The sequence below is a fragment of the Glycine max genome, chromosome 9 (genome assembly GCF_000004515.6).
Source record: "Glycine max cultivar Williams 82 chromosome 9, Glycine_max_v4.0, whole genome shotgun sequence".
In the NCBI taxonomy this organism is placed as follows: Eukaryota; Viridiplantae; Streptophyta; class Magnoliopsida; order Fabales; family Fabaceae; genus Glycine; species Glycine max.
The window spans coordinates 13790032-13804811 of record NC_038245.2 but is presented as its reverse complement, the minus strand read 5'-3'; the positions used below and the strand labels follow the sequence as shown (position 1 = coordinate 13804811).

The window sequence follows — 14780 nt, the reverse complement described above, 5'->3', positions numbered from 1 at the left end:
CCTCTCCGGTCCCTAAGTTTACCAGTTCGGTTTCTTCTTGGTGAGGCTTCATTTCGCGTTCTTCCTGAGCGATCAACCTCTCCAACTATGGTGAAAGGACGTCCTCTTCCTCTTCTTCATTCATCATTTGGCTTACATCTCGGTCGAAATCGATCGTCAAACCCTCGTCGTTAGGATCCTCAAAGAATCGACCCTCATATCTATACCAATCAAAACAAAAGAAACAAAAACATGCAAAATGATATGAGGAAAGGTGGGACTGCAAGAACAGATGAAACAAGATCTCTTTGTTTATTTAATAAGGTAGGTTTCACAAAAACAAGAGAGAAAGGAAACTATAGCCTCTAATTACATTGAATCAGTGGTATAGACCTCTGACTGGATTATCACGCGCCAGTTCCCCACTTAGGAATCAGGATGGCATGGTTGCATGAAATTTGGCGGGTCTTGAGGGAACTCCCCTCCTACTGCGGCCACCTCTTCCTCGGACACCATTCCGGCACTGGTGAAACACTGGCTAATACGGTCGGGCCATACTCTATCCGCCCGAAGTCTTGACGGCACATTCCTCCTCCCCGGCATCCCGGGTTCATACCCCAATCCATATTTATATGGATTTCCCTTAATATTGACTACGTCGGCATTCCCGAGGCTCATACCACCAACATATCCTCTTCACCCGACACTATCACTAAAAGTCCACCCACCGCGAACTTCAATTTTTGGTGAAGTGTCGAAGGGACCACTCCCAGCGCATGAATCCAAGGTCTCCCCAAGAGACAGCTATAGGCGGGATTGATGTCCATCACTTGAAACACCACATTGCAAGTGTGGGGGCCTATTTGAATGGGAATGTCGATTTCTCCCATCACTTCCCGCAGAGTACCATCAAAGGCTCGTACCACCATCGAACTTGGTTTTAAACGTGATACACTAAAAGGAAGCTATTCCAAGGTGGTCTTCGGCATCACATTTAGACTCGATCCATTGTCGATAAGTACCTTCGCAACGACATGGTCCATACATCTCACCGACACATGTAGAGCCTTGTTGTGTCCTCTCCCCTCAACGGGAATCTCTTCTTCCGCAAATGTGATATAATTATTGGTGGCTATATGATTAACGATGCCTTCAAAACCCTCCACTGAGATATCGTGGGCTACATGGGCATCGTTGAGGACTTTTATCAACAGCGCACGATGAGGCTCGGAGTTTATGAGCAGTTCAAGCAACGAGATCCTTGCTGGAGTTTTATTCAGTTGCTCGACTACCTTAAACTCGCTTTGTTGGATGAGGCGAAGGAACTCATGAGCCTCTTCCAAAGTCACTGTCTTTCCTTGAAGACCCGCCTTCTTTTCAGCCCCTTTTACCACCGGAGAATCCACTTCTTTCGAGGGGGTGGCTACATCTGTGGGCTCTTGGACCATGGGCGCTTTCCCCTTGGAGGGCAACTCCACCGAGTGAGGGGAAGCGAACACCCGACCACTGCGGGTTACGCCACTAAGGCCGGTGATGTTGGTCACCTTGGCTGACAGGGAGTCAACTTCGGTTGCAACTCTCTCCCTGAACGCGGGAGGGGTATACTTCCACGGAATGGCCATATTGCTTTGATATGCAAAGGGCGTCGGCTTGGGCGCTGTCCGGGGGTATATGGGTGTGGAGCCGGTCCCTTTCCTAGTAAAACATATTACTAGGGCCTTGGGGGTTAGGGGAACCTTTTTTTCTTCCGACTGCATGCAAATCTGTGGTTCTTCCCTCCCTCCTTTGGACACTTCAAGCCGCCCCCAGTCCATGAGCCGCTGAAGCAATTCTTCCACCGCGGGACAGGTTTCCATGTCGTGTGACTCCCCGAGGTGAAACAAACATTCGCCCCTTTCGTCTCCGCCACGGGAGACCATGCACGCCGCTTGCAGCGATTGGTAGATGAAGCGTCTAGAAGTAGCCACCTCTCCTAATCTCTTTGCCCGCGATGGCCCATTCTCTTCGATGGCATTTACGCTAGCCCCTCCATGACTAGCTAGCGGGTTGGTTTTAACATTTGAGCCTTCCTCTTGAAACGATAGCAAGCCGGCACTAATTAGGTGCTGCACCTTATACTTGAACGGGATGCAGGAGTCAATGTTGTGTCCGGGAGCTCCACTATGGTACACACACTTGGCACCCGGGTCGTACCACTTGGGGTAGGGTGGCTGGAAGACCCTCCCGGGTACCACCAAATGATTCTCCAATAATGAAGGCCATAACTCGGAGTATGCCATGGGAATAGGAGAGAAGTTATCTTTCGGGGGTGGGCGCTGTGCATTATTATAGCTCGCGCCGGGGGCTGTATTATTGACTGGCCGGGGAGTGGCTGGAGCTGTGTGTTGGGCCGGCGCTCTTTCTGCTGCGGGTGGTCCTTTTACTTGAGTCGGGTGGGAACTCCCGGCTCGGATTGAAAAGTTCGGGGGGTTAGGCTGGTATGAGCTTTGGATATTTTGGGGTGCTTTCATCCATGTTGGGGCGGAGGTGACCGCGTGGGTATCTCCTTCCTTTTTCCTCGCGCCCACCACTGGGGCTTTTCTGTTGTTGTTGGGGGCCGTGTTGGAGGCATATTCGAACTTGCCTTTTCTTAGTCCAGATTCAATTCTTTCTCCGGCGAAGACGAGATCCGCAAAGTTAGCTGGCATGTAGCCTATCAGCTTTTCTTAGTAGAACGTAGGCAACGTATCTACCATGATTGTGATCATCTCCCTCTCCGTCATGGGCGGGACGACTTGGGCTGTGAGATCTCTCCACTTTTGGGCATATTCTTTAATGGGCTCATGTTCTCGCTTGGTCATACTCTGAAGCTGGTTCCGATCAGGAGCCATATCCGTATTGTATTGGTACTGCCTAATAAAGGCATTTGCCAAATCCTTCCACGACCGGATCTGAGATGCTTCCAGATTGGTATATCATGCCACTGCTGCTCCGGCCAAGCTGTCTTGAAAGAAATGTACCAACAGCTTTTCGTCCGCAGAGTACGCCCCCATCTTTCGGTAATACATCCGAAGATGCCCTTTTGGACATGTCGTCCCTTTGTACTTATCAAAATCCGGCACTTTGAACTTGGGAGGGATGACGATGTCAAGCACCAAACATAGGTCCGCTAAATCCGAGAACGGGTAATTGCCGAGGCCCTCTACCGCTCTTAGCCTTTCTTCAAGTGAATCAATCTTTCCCATATCTTCTGTGAAGGGAACGGATTCTTTTACGGGCGCGGGTGAAGACGGGACATGGCGGACTATGTTTGGTTGGGGTAATTCATGGGGGGCTGGATCCTTGAGGGGAAGCAGAGGGCCTAGATGGGCATCTCCTTCGTTGTCTTCTTGCAGGGGATAATCGGCATAAGGAGGAAGTTGCCCCTCGAAGGTAGGGGCTTAGCTCACATCTTTCGGAGTGGCACGGGGAGTGAAGTCTGGAGGCAAGCCATAAGGGTAAGCTTGCGGACTGTACCTCCGACCGAACACCGTTGGGTTTCTATCTCGGCCCAAGTTTATTGCGGGCTGTAGCACCGGTTCCGCTTCCCTAACTGCATTGGAGGCGGTCGCCGTGGCATTATCCTCTAGAGTTTTCTGGAGTTTTAGCATGGGCTCCGTGATAGAAGCCATTTGATCTTTTAAGGCCGATAGGTCGGCCTTCATCTGCTCTTGCACGCCCTCTTCATTATCCATTTTTCTGGATCGAGTGTTATAGGGGTGCCTTTGTGCTTTCTTAGTTATGGTGAATTCCCTAAAGAAACAAACAACGGTGAGTATGCCACCAAAACATGAATATGCAAATGAATGATCGGAGCACTTAGATCCACCTCAAAGTTTTTTAGATAACATGATGAGTTCAGAACTTCTCGTTTTATAAAAAGAACAAAGCTTTCATCTAGCCAAGATTATACAAACGTGTTACAACAAAACCTAACGGTTTCTAATTATATGGGCCATCAAATCTATCATGTGTTGACAGTAATTGATTAGCCCATGAATTTCCTCAGGGGCTGTACACACTTCGGCGATGGCTTTTGCTTTGGCTAATAGTCGCGGGAGGTCTTGACTTCCATTCAAGGTCAAGGCGAACCTATCCATCCACATAGTCGCTTCTTGATGCAATGCATCAATCACCCTCCCTCTTGCTTCTTTTTTGGCGTACACTTGTGCAAAATCCTCTACTAGCTTTTGTTCATGGGTCACAGACTGGTTCAACTCTTCCTTGTACTGCCCTATGATAGCTAGCATGCTTTGCTCCGTGGCTTCCAAGTGTTGAGCCAAACTCCTCTTGGATCTTGCGCAAGCAGCTAACTCTTCTTTTAAGATCATGCCATGCACCCGTGACCGGTCTCTTTCCTCTCTCCGGAGCTTGAGCTCATTGTTGCTACCCCACAAAGCTCCTCGGAATTTATCTCGGCCATGTTCCTCCTTGCGGGCCCTTTTGGTTTCTTGTTCAAGGGCTCTTGCAGTGGCCGCGTTTTCCTCTCGTAACTCAGTGCACTCTTTCCGGATGTGTGTAGCGGCTGACTTGAATTTTTCTTTGGCGAGTCTTGCCTTCCCTAGCTCTAATTTTAGAGCTTGGACTTCCTCATCTTCCTCCGGAGCTTCGAAGTTCTCCTCATCGATAACTTTCAACTTAGAGAGCCAATCTAACCCTCGCGTGTGAACTCTTAGCCATCCATGATAACCACCGATGACGCCATTACGGATGCCTCTAAGCTCCTTGTGTTTCCTCAACGGACTTCTCCACGCCTTGTGGACTCTTTGTATAACCTTGAGACTTTGCGCGCCCAAATCCCTCACAAGGAAAGGCGAGAGACTTTCTTCTGTTGGCGCCCCCCTCATGGGGTACCCTAGCTGTCTTATGGCAAGTGCGGGATTATAGTTAATACAACCCCTCGTCCCTATCAACGGAACATTAAGGTAGTCCCCACACGAGAAAAGAACTCCCTCCTTGCCTTCCTTCCATCGAGGAAACCAATTGATTGCGCTGCCTCCTATCCCAGCCAAGTGTTGGTCCCAATCGACTCTTCTTTTTTTCGACGCACGAACGATAACTTTGAAGTGGACACGGATGTCTTATGTCTTGTTTGAATAGGTGCGAAACCAGCCACACACAGAGAGCGGGTAAGCAACAGACAATCCGTGCACTATTTTTCTCGCACCTTCGGTCAAAGGTATCAAATAAATCCGCCAAGATAGCCACCACTGGACTTTCCTTGCTATGGTGATATGCAAGGAAAGCATCAATTGCGGCTAAGTCCACCAAACCGTCCACGTTCAGAAAGAGGACAACCCCAAAAATCAGCAAAGCTAGTGTATCTGCAAACGGGCCCCACTTCTCTTGGCTTGCCATGTCCCTTGCCTTGCCTTCCAAGTACTTCTGCGGCAGGCCTACTACGCCGTTCTGAGTTTGCTTCATGCGATCCAACTCTTTTGCCGAATCTCCGACCACAACTGCAATCTTACTCAAGGAGGGAAGAAACCCGGAGAACATGTACGGTTTTCTTCCCCCAAGAGGGCATCCTAATATCTCCTCAAACTCTTCAACAGTCGGTACCATTTGGAAGTCCCTAAACGTGAAGCACCTCAACGGCTGATCATAGTACTGGGCGAGGGATACGATAGCTTCCGTAAATACTTTCGCTGCGGTCAAATCTAGAATCTTCCCATACACTTTGCAGAAGGCTTGCCTTTGGAGAGGTCCCATTAATCGTCCCAATTCCTTGAGGCTAGTGACATCTAGACCCTTAACCTTGACTTGATAAAATATTTTGCCGTTTTGATTTGTCCCCATCATTTACCTAAAAAAGGGGTGGATCAAGACTCTGATATGAATTATGCAATGCGTATGCATGAAACGGAAAGAAAACAAAACAAAGGGGTAATTCACACGTACCAGACCGCAAAGATCCATCTTTTTTAATGCTACGTTTTAGGCATCATGGTGCCTCAACGTAGTATTAAAAAGTTACATATTACTCTAAAGAAACAAAACATCACTAGCAAAACTATAAACTAGTGCTATTTTACCAAAAAAATGCATGAGAACAAAATGGCACGGAGCGTGTTTGCTCTTTGCCCCTATTTTGGGACCCTATAGGACAATATCTAGGGGTCTCTAATCACTACCCCCAACAATTCATAACTCACACGGCTATTTTCTAGAGGTCTCTAGCTATTTTTCCCACAAAATATGGATTAAAAGAAGTTACCACAAAAAAATTCAGCAAAAAATAACAACCCTAGCTACTAAAACAAAAAATCCCAAATAATTCAGCATGGGTGGTCGCTAAAATCCGTCTCTAATTGATTTCTACTACTACCCTGTTTTTCCGCAAGCTGATTTCTACTACTACTATGTTTTTCCGCAAGCTGATTTCTACTACTACTCTGTTTTCAAGCACAATCTTCACAGCAAAACACCCAAGACTGAAACAGGGGAAACGCTTAATGGGAAAACTGAAACAGAACACACATTAAACAAAATACCAGGACACTAAACAACACTAACACACATACTAACACAATACTAACAATTAAACATAAAACACCAAAGGATTAAACACACAACACTAGCTAGCTATTATGAACCTTTGGACACTGCTCCCCGGCAATGGCGCCAAATTTGATCGAGGTCGTACCCGAATCAAATAAACATGAAAATGCAGTAACTAGGAAGTGATCCTAGGTCGTTTCCCAACTAGCAGTGACAAGCCAAATGTTCATAATATACTTGCAGTAACAGTAACGATGGGGGGGGGGGGTTTGGTTGTTTGGTAATTAAAGAGCAGAACAAATAAAATGGAATACGAAACTACTAATATTAAAAACGGGTTGTTTCCTCTGATTCAGAAGCCACTCTCTTATCCTGGGTTATGGAGAATTCGTCCCTAACAGTCAACCACTTAATCCAACCCTATTTCAATTTACTAAGCGAAAATCAACTTAGGGTTTTCAATACGTGATTAGGCACCACATACACCAGTTAGCCCTTCGTGGATTCAAACAGAAAACGCAAATGAAACATGAAGCAGAAACGTAAATGAACAAGAACGTAAATGAACAGAAACGTAAATGAAAGTAGAAGAAGAAACAAGAATGAACTCGTAATTAGAAGCAGAAAACGGAAATTTGCATTAAGAACGAAAACTGTAACAAGGGAACAGAAAAACGTGAAAACCTAAAACCAAAGCTCTGAATAATGAAAATAGCATAGCAGCATAGAATGCTCTGCACGAATCCCAAGGCAGCTATTTAAAAAGAGTCACTCAAAGTCACTGGGCCCTATTACAATACTCTGGCCCAAAACGAAATAAACACTGAACAACATAAAATAAAATTGCGAAATTTCCTAATTAGAAATTAACTAAGGTAAGCGCTGCTTTATTTGCCCTCTTCAAGTCCACAACCAAAATCCGGATTAAGCCCAATGTTTCATTAATTCCTTAAATTAGATTAAAAACATCAAATTAGCTAAATGAGCCCAAATAATAAAACTGCCTAATTAATTGACAATTAAGACCAATCAATAATTAAAATGGTGCAAAAAGGGTTTAGAAAATAGAAGAAAATGATGGCACATCAAAACCCCCCATACTTAGCCTTTTGCACTCCTGGGCAAAATGAAACAAAGAACAAAATCCAAGTATATCAAAGGGAGACAAACAAAAACATTCACATATTTCTCAATGAACATCAAGGAATGAAAGGAATGGGTAACATCTAACATAAGGAGATCCAAAAAGTCAAGACATTCATGAAAATCATCCAAGCAACCCAATCATGGAAAAATAGTTAATCAGCTCAAGAATGAAAAGTGATAAAGCCTCACAAGATATACACTCTATCTCTCAAGTGTCTAGGCTACTATTTACCCTCAAAGCACCCATGAAAACAAACACCACATAAACTTGGCAAGATTCTAAAATTGACAATCAACCCATAAACACAAGCACATGAGGATCAAAAGGTCTTTTAAGGTTGTAATGGGGCCAAGGACAAGGTATGGAGAAATATGGAATAAGTGGCTAAATCCCAAAGGAATAGAGGAGCAAAGGGGAATAAGTGCATATTAAGAAAAAAAATAAGAAAATAAAAAGAAGTAAAGATAAAAATTAAACATGAAGAGTAGAACCAAGAGTTTCATCATTCTTGTGCCATTTAAGATCTTATTCACTCAACTTTATTGCTTTTCTTTTTCTTTTTTCGAATTTTTTTTTTTTTTTTTACTCTTTAGCCTTTGAGAAACAACATTTCATTCAGCATGTCCAACATTTAACCAATATACAATGTTCATCAAGTATGGCCCAAAATACATCATGAAGCATAGCCAACAAAACAAGTTGTCCAATGAAACAAAAACCCCCCACACTTATTCCCAAAACAATTCCAAAGCTCCAAAATTCCTTAAGGATATGGTAATATCATGGTTTTTCACTTAAGGCTTGTAGTGAGCTTCAAAACAAGGAAAGGGAAACAAGGCTCAAAAGGGCTATCAAAGGAATTAATTCAAGGTAAGTCCATTTGGCTAGAAGCTTATAAGAACAAAATTGCCTTAATCATTTCCAAATATGCATGTGAATTAGGATGCATCAACAAGAATCAAGCCAAGGCTATTGTGCAAGCAATCAATGGGGCAAAACACACCAAATGATTATAATGATGGATGGCTCAAATTCTCACAAAGGTAAAATCATCACTTTCAAATTGAGCTTTCAAAACTATCATGACATGTAGAGAAGAATCAAGGATTTCAAGTCACAAAATGTCAAGAACTTTTATTTTCAAAACAATTACCCATTTCTTGAACATATCCTATAATTCAAAGAAAAACATGCAAAGTCGTACGTGCACACGAAATTGACCCAAAATATTAAACTGAAAATCCAACGAAACTAACAACATTAACAAATTAACACAACTAACAAATTAACAAAACCAACAAAACTAGCAAAACCAAAGAACACTCCCCCCCCATACTTAAACAACACATTGTCCTCAATGTAGCACAATTAACAGATTAAAAACAATTAAATCATCAAAGAGAATCGGACAAGTGTAATAAAAGCAAAGAAGGAGATAGGAAAAGAAAAACTCCCTAAGTCATGGTGGAGGAAGAGTAGGGTGGAGTAAGGAAGTCTCTTCCACCACTACGTCCACTAAAGAAGGGTTCGTGAGGAATGGCTTAAGTCGATGTCCGTTGACCTTGAAGCTCTTGTTTGTGGAGTCGCTTTTGATCTCAACTGTACCATAAGGAAAAACATTAGTAACAACAAAAGGACCAATCCACTTAGACCTCAACTTACCACTCATGAGTCCAAGCCTAGAATTATACAATAACACTTTTTGCCCAACCACGAAGTCTTTTTTAACTATCATGCTATCATGGAACTTCTTGGTCTTTTCTTTGTAGAACTTGGCATTCTCGTAGGCTTCTAGGCGGATTTCATCTAACTCACTCAGTTGCAACTTCCTTTCCTCGCCAGCTTGATCCATAGAGAAGTTGCAAGTCTTCACTGCCCAGTATGCTTTGTGCTCAATTTCCACTGGAAGATGACATGCCTTTCCAAAGACAACCCGATAAGGAGACATTCCTATGGGTGATTTGTAGGCAGTCCGATGTGCCCAAAGAGCATCATCAAGCCTGATACTCCAATCTTTCCTGCTTGGCTGCACAATCTTCCCTAGAATTCTCTTGATTTCCCTGTTAGAAATTTCTACCTGTCCATTAGTCTGGGGGTGGTATGGTGTGGATACCCTGTGTACCACCCCGTACTTTTTAAGCAGGGCATGCATTGTCCTGTTGCAAAAATGGGTTCCTTGATCACTAACAATTGCTTTAGGTACTCCAAACCTGCAAAACAGATTAGACCTGACAAAGTCTGCGACAACTTTAGCATCATTAGTTCTAGTGGGCTTGGCTTCCACCCATTTTGAAACATAATCAACTGCAAGGAGAATATAAACATAACCAAAAGAGACAGGAAAAGGACCCATGAAATCTATACCCCAGACATCAAACACCTCACAGAATAGCATCGGTTGCTGAGGCATTTGTTGTCGCCATGTAAGTGTATTTCCTGCTCTCTAACACTGCTCACAAGTGCTGCAGATCTTCCACGCATCTTTAAAGATGGTGGGCCAATAAAAACCACAATCAAGCACTTTGCGAGCTGTCCTTTGAACACCCAGATGACCTCCCGGTGCGGAAGAATGACAGAACTGCAGGACTGAGTCAGTCTCATGATCTGGAATGCATCGTCTAATGACCTGATCACTGCACAATTTCCACAAGTAGGGGTCATCCCAAATAAAATGCTTAGCATCACTTTTAATCTTATCTTTTTGGGCCTTAGATGCTAAGGGAGGAAAAACAGAGGCAACTAAATAATTGACAATGTTAGCAAACCAGGGAGTAGAAAGAGAGTCAGAAATACTATACAATATATACAAATGATCATCCGGGAAATCATCCCGAATAGGTGAATCTGCATCAGAGGCACGTTCGATCCGACTCAAATGATCAGCAACTAGATTTTGTGCTCCGCTCCTATCACGGATCTCCAAGTCAAACTCTTGGAGCCAGAGCATCCATCGGATCAACCTAGGCTTAGAATCAGCCTTCTTCAACAAGTACTTTAGAGCTGCATGGTCAGTATAAACAATAATGCGAGTACCAAGCAAATAAGATCGAAATTTTTCAAGAGCAAAAACTATGGCTAGAAGCTCTTTCTTAGTAGTAGTATAATTTGCTTGGGCAGCATCTAAAGTCCTAGAAGCATAATATATCACCCTGGGCAATTTATCAATTTTCTGAGCAAGGACAGCCCCCAATGCATAATTTGATGCATCACACATAAGCTCAAAAGGGGTTGTCCAATCGGGTGCCTGGATGATAGGGGTGGTAGTCAACGCTCTTTTGAGGCAATCAAAAGCCTCTTTGCATCTGTCATTAAAGTCAAACTCCACCTCCTTTTGCAACAAGTTGGATCGTGGAAGGGCTACTTTGCTAAAATCCCTTATAAAGCGCCTGTAGAATCCTGCATGACCAAGAAAAGATCGCACCTCTCGCACACAAGAGGGGTAAGGCAATTGTGAAATAACAAAAATTTTTGCAGGATCTACTTCAATACCCTTATTGGAAATAATGTGGCCTAAAACTATACCTTGCTCAACCATAAAATGACATTTTTCAAAATTTAGAACAAGGTTAGTTTCAATGCATCTATTCAAAACTTTTTCCAAACTATTCAAACAACCATCAAAAGAGGATCCATATACAGTGAAATCATCCATAAACACCTCTATGCAATTTTCTAAAAAATCACTGAAAATACTAATCATGCACCGCTGGAAGGTACCAGGGGCATTGCACAGGCCGAAAGGCATCCTCCTATAAGCAAAAGTGCCGAAGGGGCAGGTGAATGTGGTCTTTTCCTGATCCTCAGGAGCAATAGTAATTTGCATATAACCAGAAAAACCATCAAGGAAACAGTAGTGGGATTTACCTGCCAGGCGTTCAAGCATCTGGTCAATGAATGGCAGGGGAAAATGGTCCTTTTTGGTAACCTGGTTCAGCCTCCTATAGTCAATGCAGACTCTCCAACTGTTCTGCACCCGAGTAGGAATCAGCTCCTCCTTCTCATTTCTGATCACTGTGAGGCCAGTCTTTTTCGGGACTACCTGGACGGGACTCACCCATTGGCTGTCGGAGATAGGATAAATGATTCCAGCTTGCAAAAGCTTGGTTATCTCCTTCTTCACTACATCAAGAATCACCGGGTTGAGTCTTCTCTGTGGCTGTCTTACTGGTTTAGCTCCATCCTCTAAATTTATTCGATGCATACATGTGGATGGGCTAATACCAGGAATGTCCGCCAGGGTCCAGCCTATAGCCTTCTTATGCTTCTTGAGAACTGACAACAACTTCTCCTCTTGCTCATCAGCAAGGGAGGCAGATATAATCACTGGAAAACTCTTGCTATCATCCAAGTAAGCGTATTTTAAATTTGATGGCAGAGGCTTCAATTCTGGTGTGGTCGGCTGGACAGTGGTAGAAGGAGATGGTTTCTCAGCCTTTACCTCATAAAGAAAGTCAGAGGTATGTGTACTTCCTGAAACATGGTTAGTCCTATCTGACTCTATAAAATCAATCTCAAGAGGTAAAACACCACCACCAGGCATGCAATCAATATCACTCTCAGATTCACTCTCAGCATCAAATTCAGACATATGATCAAGTACAATTTCAGACTCAATGCATGAAGAGTGAGAGGCATGCAGATTAGAATAAAGATCAGTCATGTATTCATCAACAACATGGTCAATTATTTCAGCACGAAATACAGAAAGATCTTCAGATGGGTATTTCATAGCATCCAGAATATTAAAATGAACAGTTATATCACCAAACTCCATGGACAGTGTGCCTGCATAAACATCTATCTTAGTTCTAGCAGTTTTCATAAAGGGTCTGCCTAGAATGATGGGAACTGATCCTTGAGAAAATCCATCTTCCATATTCAAGATATAAAAATCAACAGGGAAAATCAGTTCACCAACTCTAACTAAGACATCTTCTATGAAACCAACAGGATAGGCAACACTTCTATTAGCTAAATGAATTACCACATCAGTTGACTGCAAGGGACCTAGAGATAGAGAATTAAAAATCGACAGAGGCATAACACTAACAGAAGCTCCTAAATCTAGCATGGCATTGTCAAACTTACTATTCCCTATAATACAAGGTATGCTGAATGTACCTGGATCCTTGCCTTTTTCAGGAATTTGAGGAACAGATTTACCAATCAATGCGGAGACATTTCTGCCCATGCTAATTCGTTCACTTCCTTTAAGCTTCCGCTTATTAGTGCACAGCTCCTTCAAGAATTTGGCATATCTTGGAATTTGCTTAATTGCATCCAACAGAGGTATGTTTACCTCTACTTTTCTAAACGTTTCCAAGATCTCTTTCTCTGCCTCTTCCATTTTTTTGTTGGAAACTGCTCTTGGAGGGAATGGAAGAGGGGGAATGTGCTGCTTCTGCAAATCAGAATTACCTGTGGAAGAAGATTCACCTGCACAGAAATTGTTAGGTAGATTTTTGTCATCACCTTTTTCTGGAATAGAGTGAAGTTTGGCAGGTTCATTTGCAGATGAGGAAGGTGCTACGGGTTGAGGTCCTTGACACTGCTTTCCCGACCTCAATGAAATGGCACTGACATTTTTGGGATTTTGGACAACTTGAGAAGGCAGCTTGTCAGAATTCTGGGACTGTTGTTGATTCAATTGGGTAACTAATTGTCCCATCTGATTGGTTAAGCTCTGAATGGAGGCTCTGGTCTCTTGCTGAAACTGCATGTTTTGCATAGTCATTTGCCTCACAAGTTCTTCGAGGGAAGGTTGTGGAGGGGCCTCAACTGTTGGTTGTTTCTGGGGTTGTTGCTGTTGTTGGATTGGTGGAGGAATGTATGGTCTGCTTGGGCCAGCAGCATTTTGGAAGGAAGGAGCAAGCTGCTGTTGTTGTTGCTGAGGGCTGGACCATCTGAGGTTAGGGTGATTCCTCCATCCAGGGTTGTATCTGTTTCTGGAAATGTCATAATTGCTCTGTTGTGGTTGATTTTGCTGCTGAGGTTGAGGAGGTCTATTGTAAATATTTGCAGCATAAGCTTCAGGTTGCTCAATTGCTCCAAGTTGCTACATGGAAGGGCAAAGGTTTGTATGGTGGTCAGCAGAGGAGCACAAACCACAAACCCTTGCGACAGGTACAGATTTCTGATTCAAGGCCAGCTGGGTTACCAAGTTGACCAACGCATCCAGTTTGCCTTCAAGCTTCTTAGTTTCAGATGATGCAGATGGGTTTGTAGCTACCTCATGCACTCCTCTAATGACTATGGCATCATTTCTGGCGCTAAATTGCTGGGAGTTGGAGGCCATCTTCTCAATTAAATTTCTGGCTTCAGCAGGGGTCATGTCTCCAAGGGCTCCACCACTGGCAGCATCTATCATACTTCTCTCCATATTACTGAGTCCTTCATAAAAATATTGGAGAAGAAGTTGTTCTGAAATCTGATGGTGGGGGCAACTGGCACATAGTTTCTTAAATCTCTCCCAGTACTCATACAGGCTCTCTCCACTGAGTTGTCTAATACCTGAGATATCCTTCCTGATGGCTGTGGTCCTGGAAGCAGGGAAAAAATTTTCTAAGAATACTCTCTTAAGGTCATCCCAGCTCGTGATGGACCTTGGGGCAAGGTAATACAGCCAGTCCTTTGCCACTCCCTCTAATGAATGAGGAAAAGCCTTCAGAAATATGTGATCCTCTTGGACATCTGGGGGTTTCATGGTGGAGCAGACAATGTGAAATTCTTTCAAATGTTTGTGCGGGTCTTCACCTGCAAGGCCATGAAACTTTGGAAGCAAATGAATCAGTCCAGTTTTAAGAACATATGGGACATCCTCATCAGGGTATTGGATGCACAAGCTTTCATAGGTGAAATCAGGTGCAGCCATTTCCCTTAGAGTCCTCTCACGAGGTGGAGGTTGTGCCATGTTCTCAGAATGTGCAAAATCAGAATGCTCAGAATCAGAATGCTCAAAATTATAATGCTCAAGATCAGGATGTTCAAAATCACCAATAACAGAATGCACAGATTCACCAGTTATGGAATGCTCAGAATCATCAAAAGGTATAAAATGATGCCTAACTAATCTATGAAATGTCCTAGCTATCTCAGGATCAAAGGGTTGTAAGTCAGATGGATTGCCTCTAGTCAT

General features: G+C 43.5%; 1 non-coding gene across 1 annotated transcript; it reads left to right on the top strand.

The window, feature by feature from the left end:
- Positions 1 to 14070: 14070 nt before the first annotated feature.
- On the top strand, positions 14071 to 14177 carry LOC112997993 (small nucleolar RNA R71). Its single transcript, XR_003263039.1, has one exon. It is a non-coding gene; the product is annotated as a small nucleolar RNA R71 (small nucleolar RNA).
- The last annotated feature ends 603 nt before the right edge of the window (positions 14178 to 14780 follow it).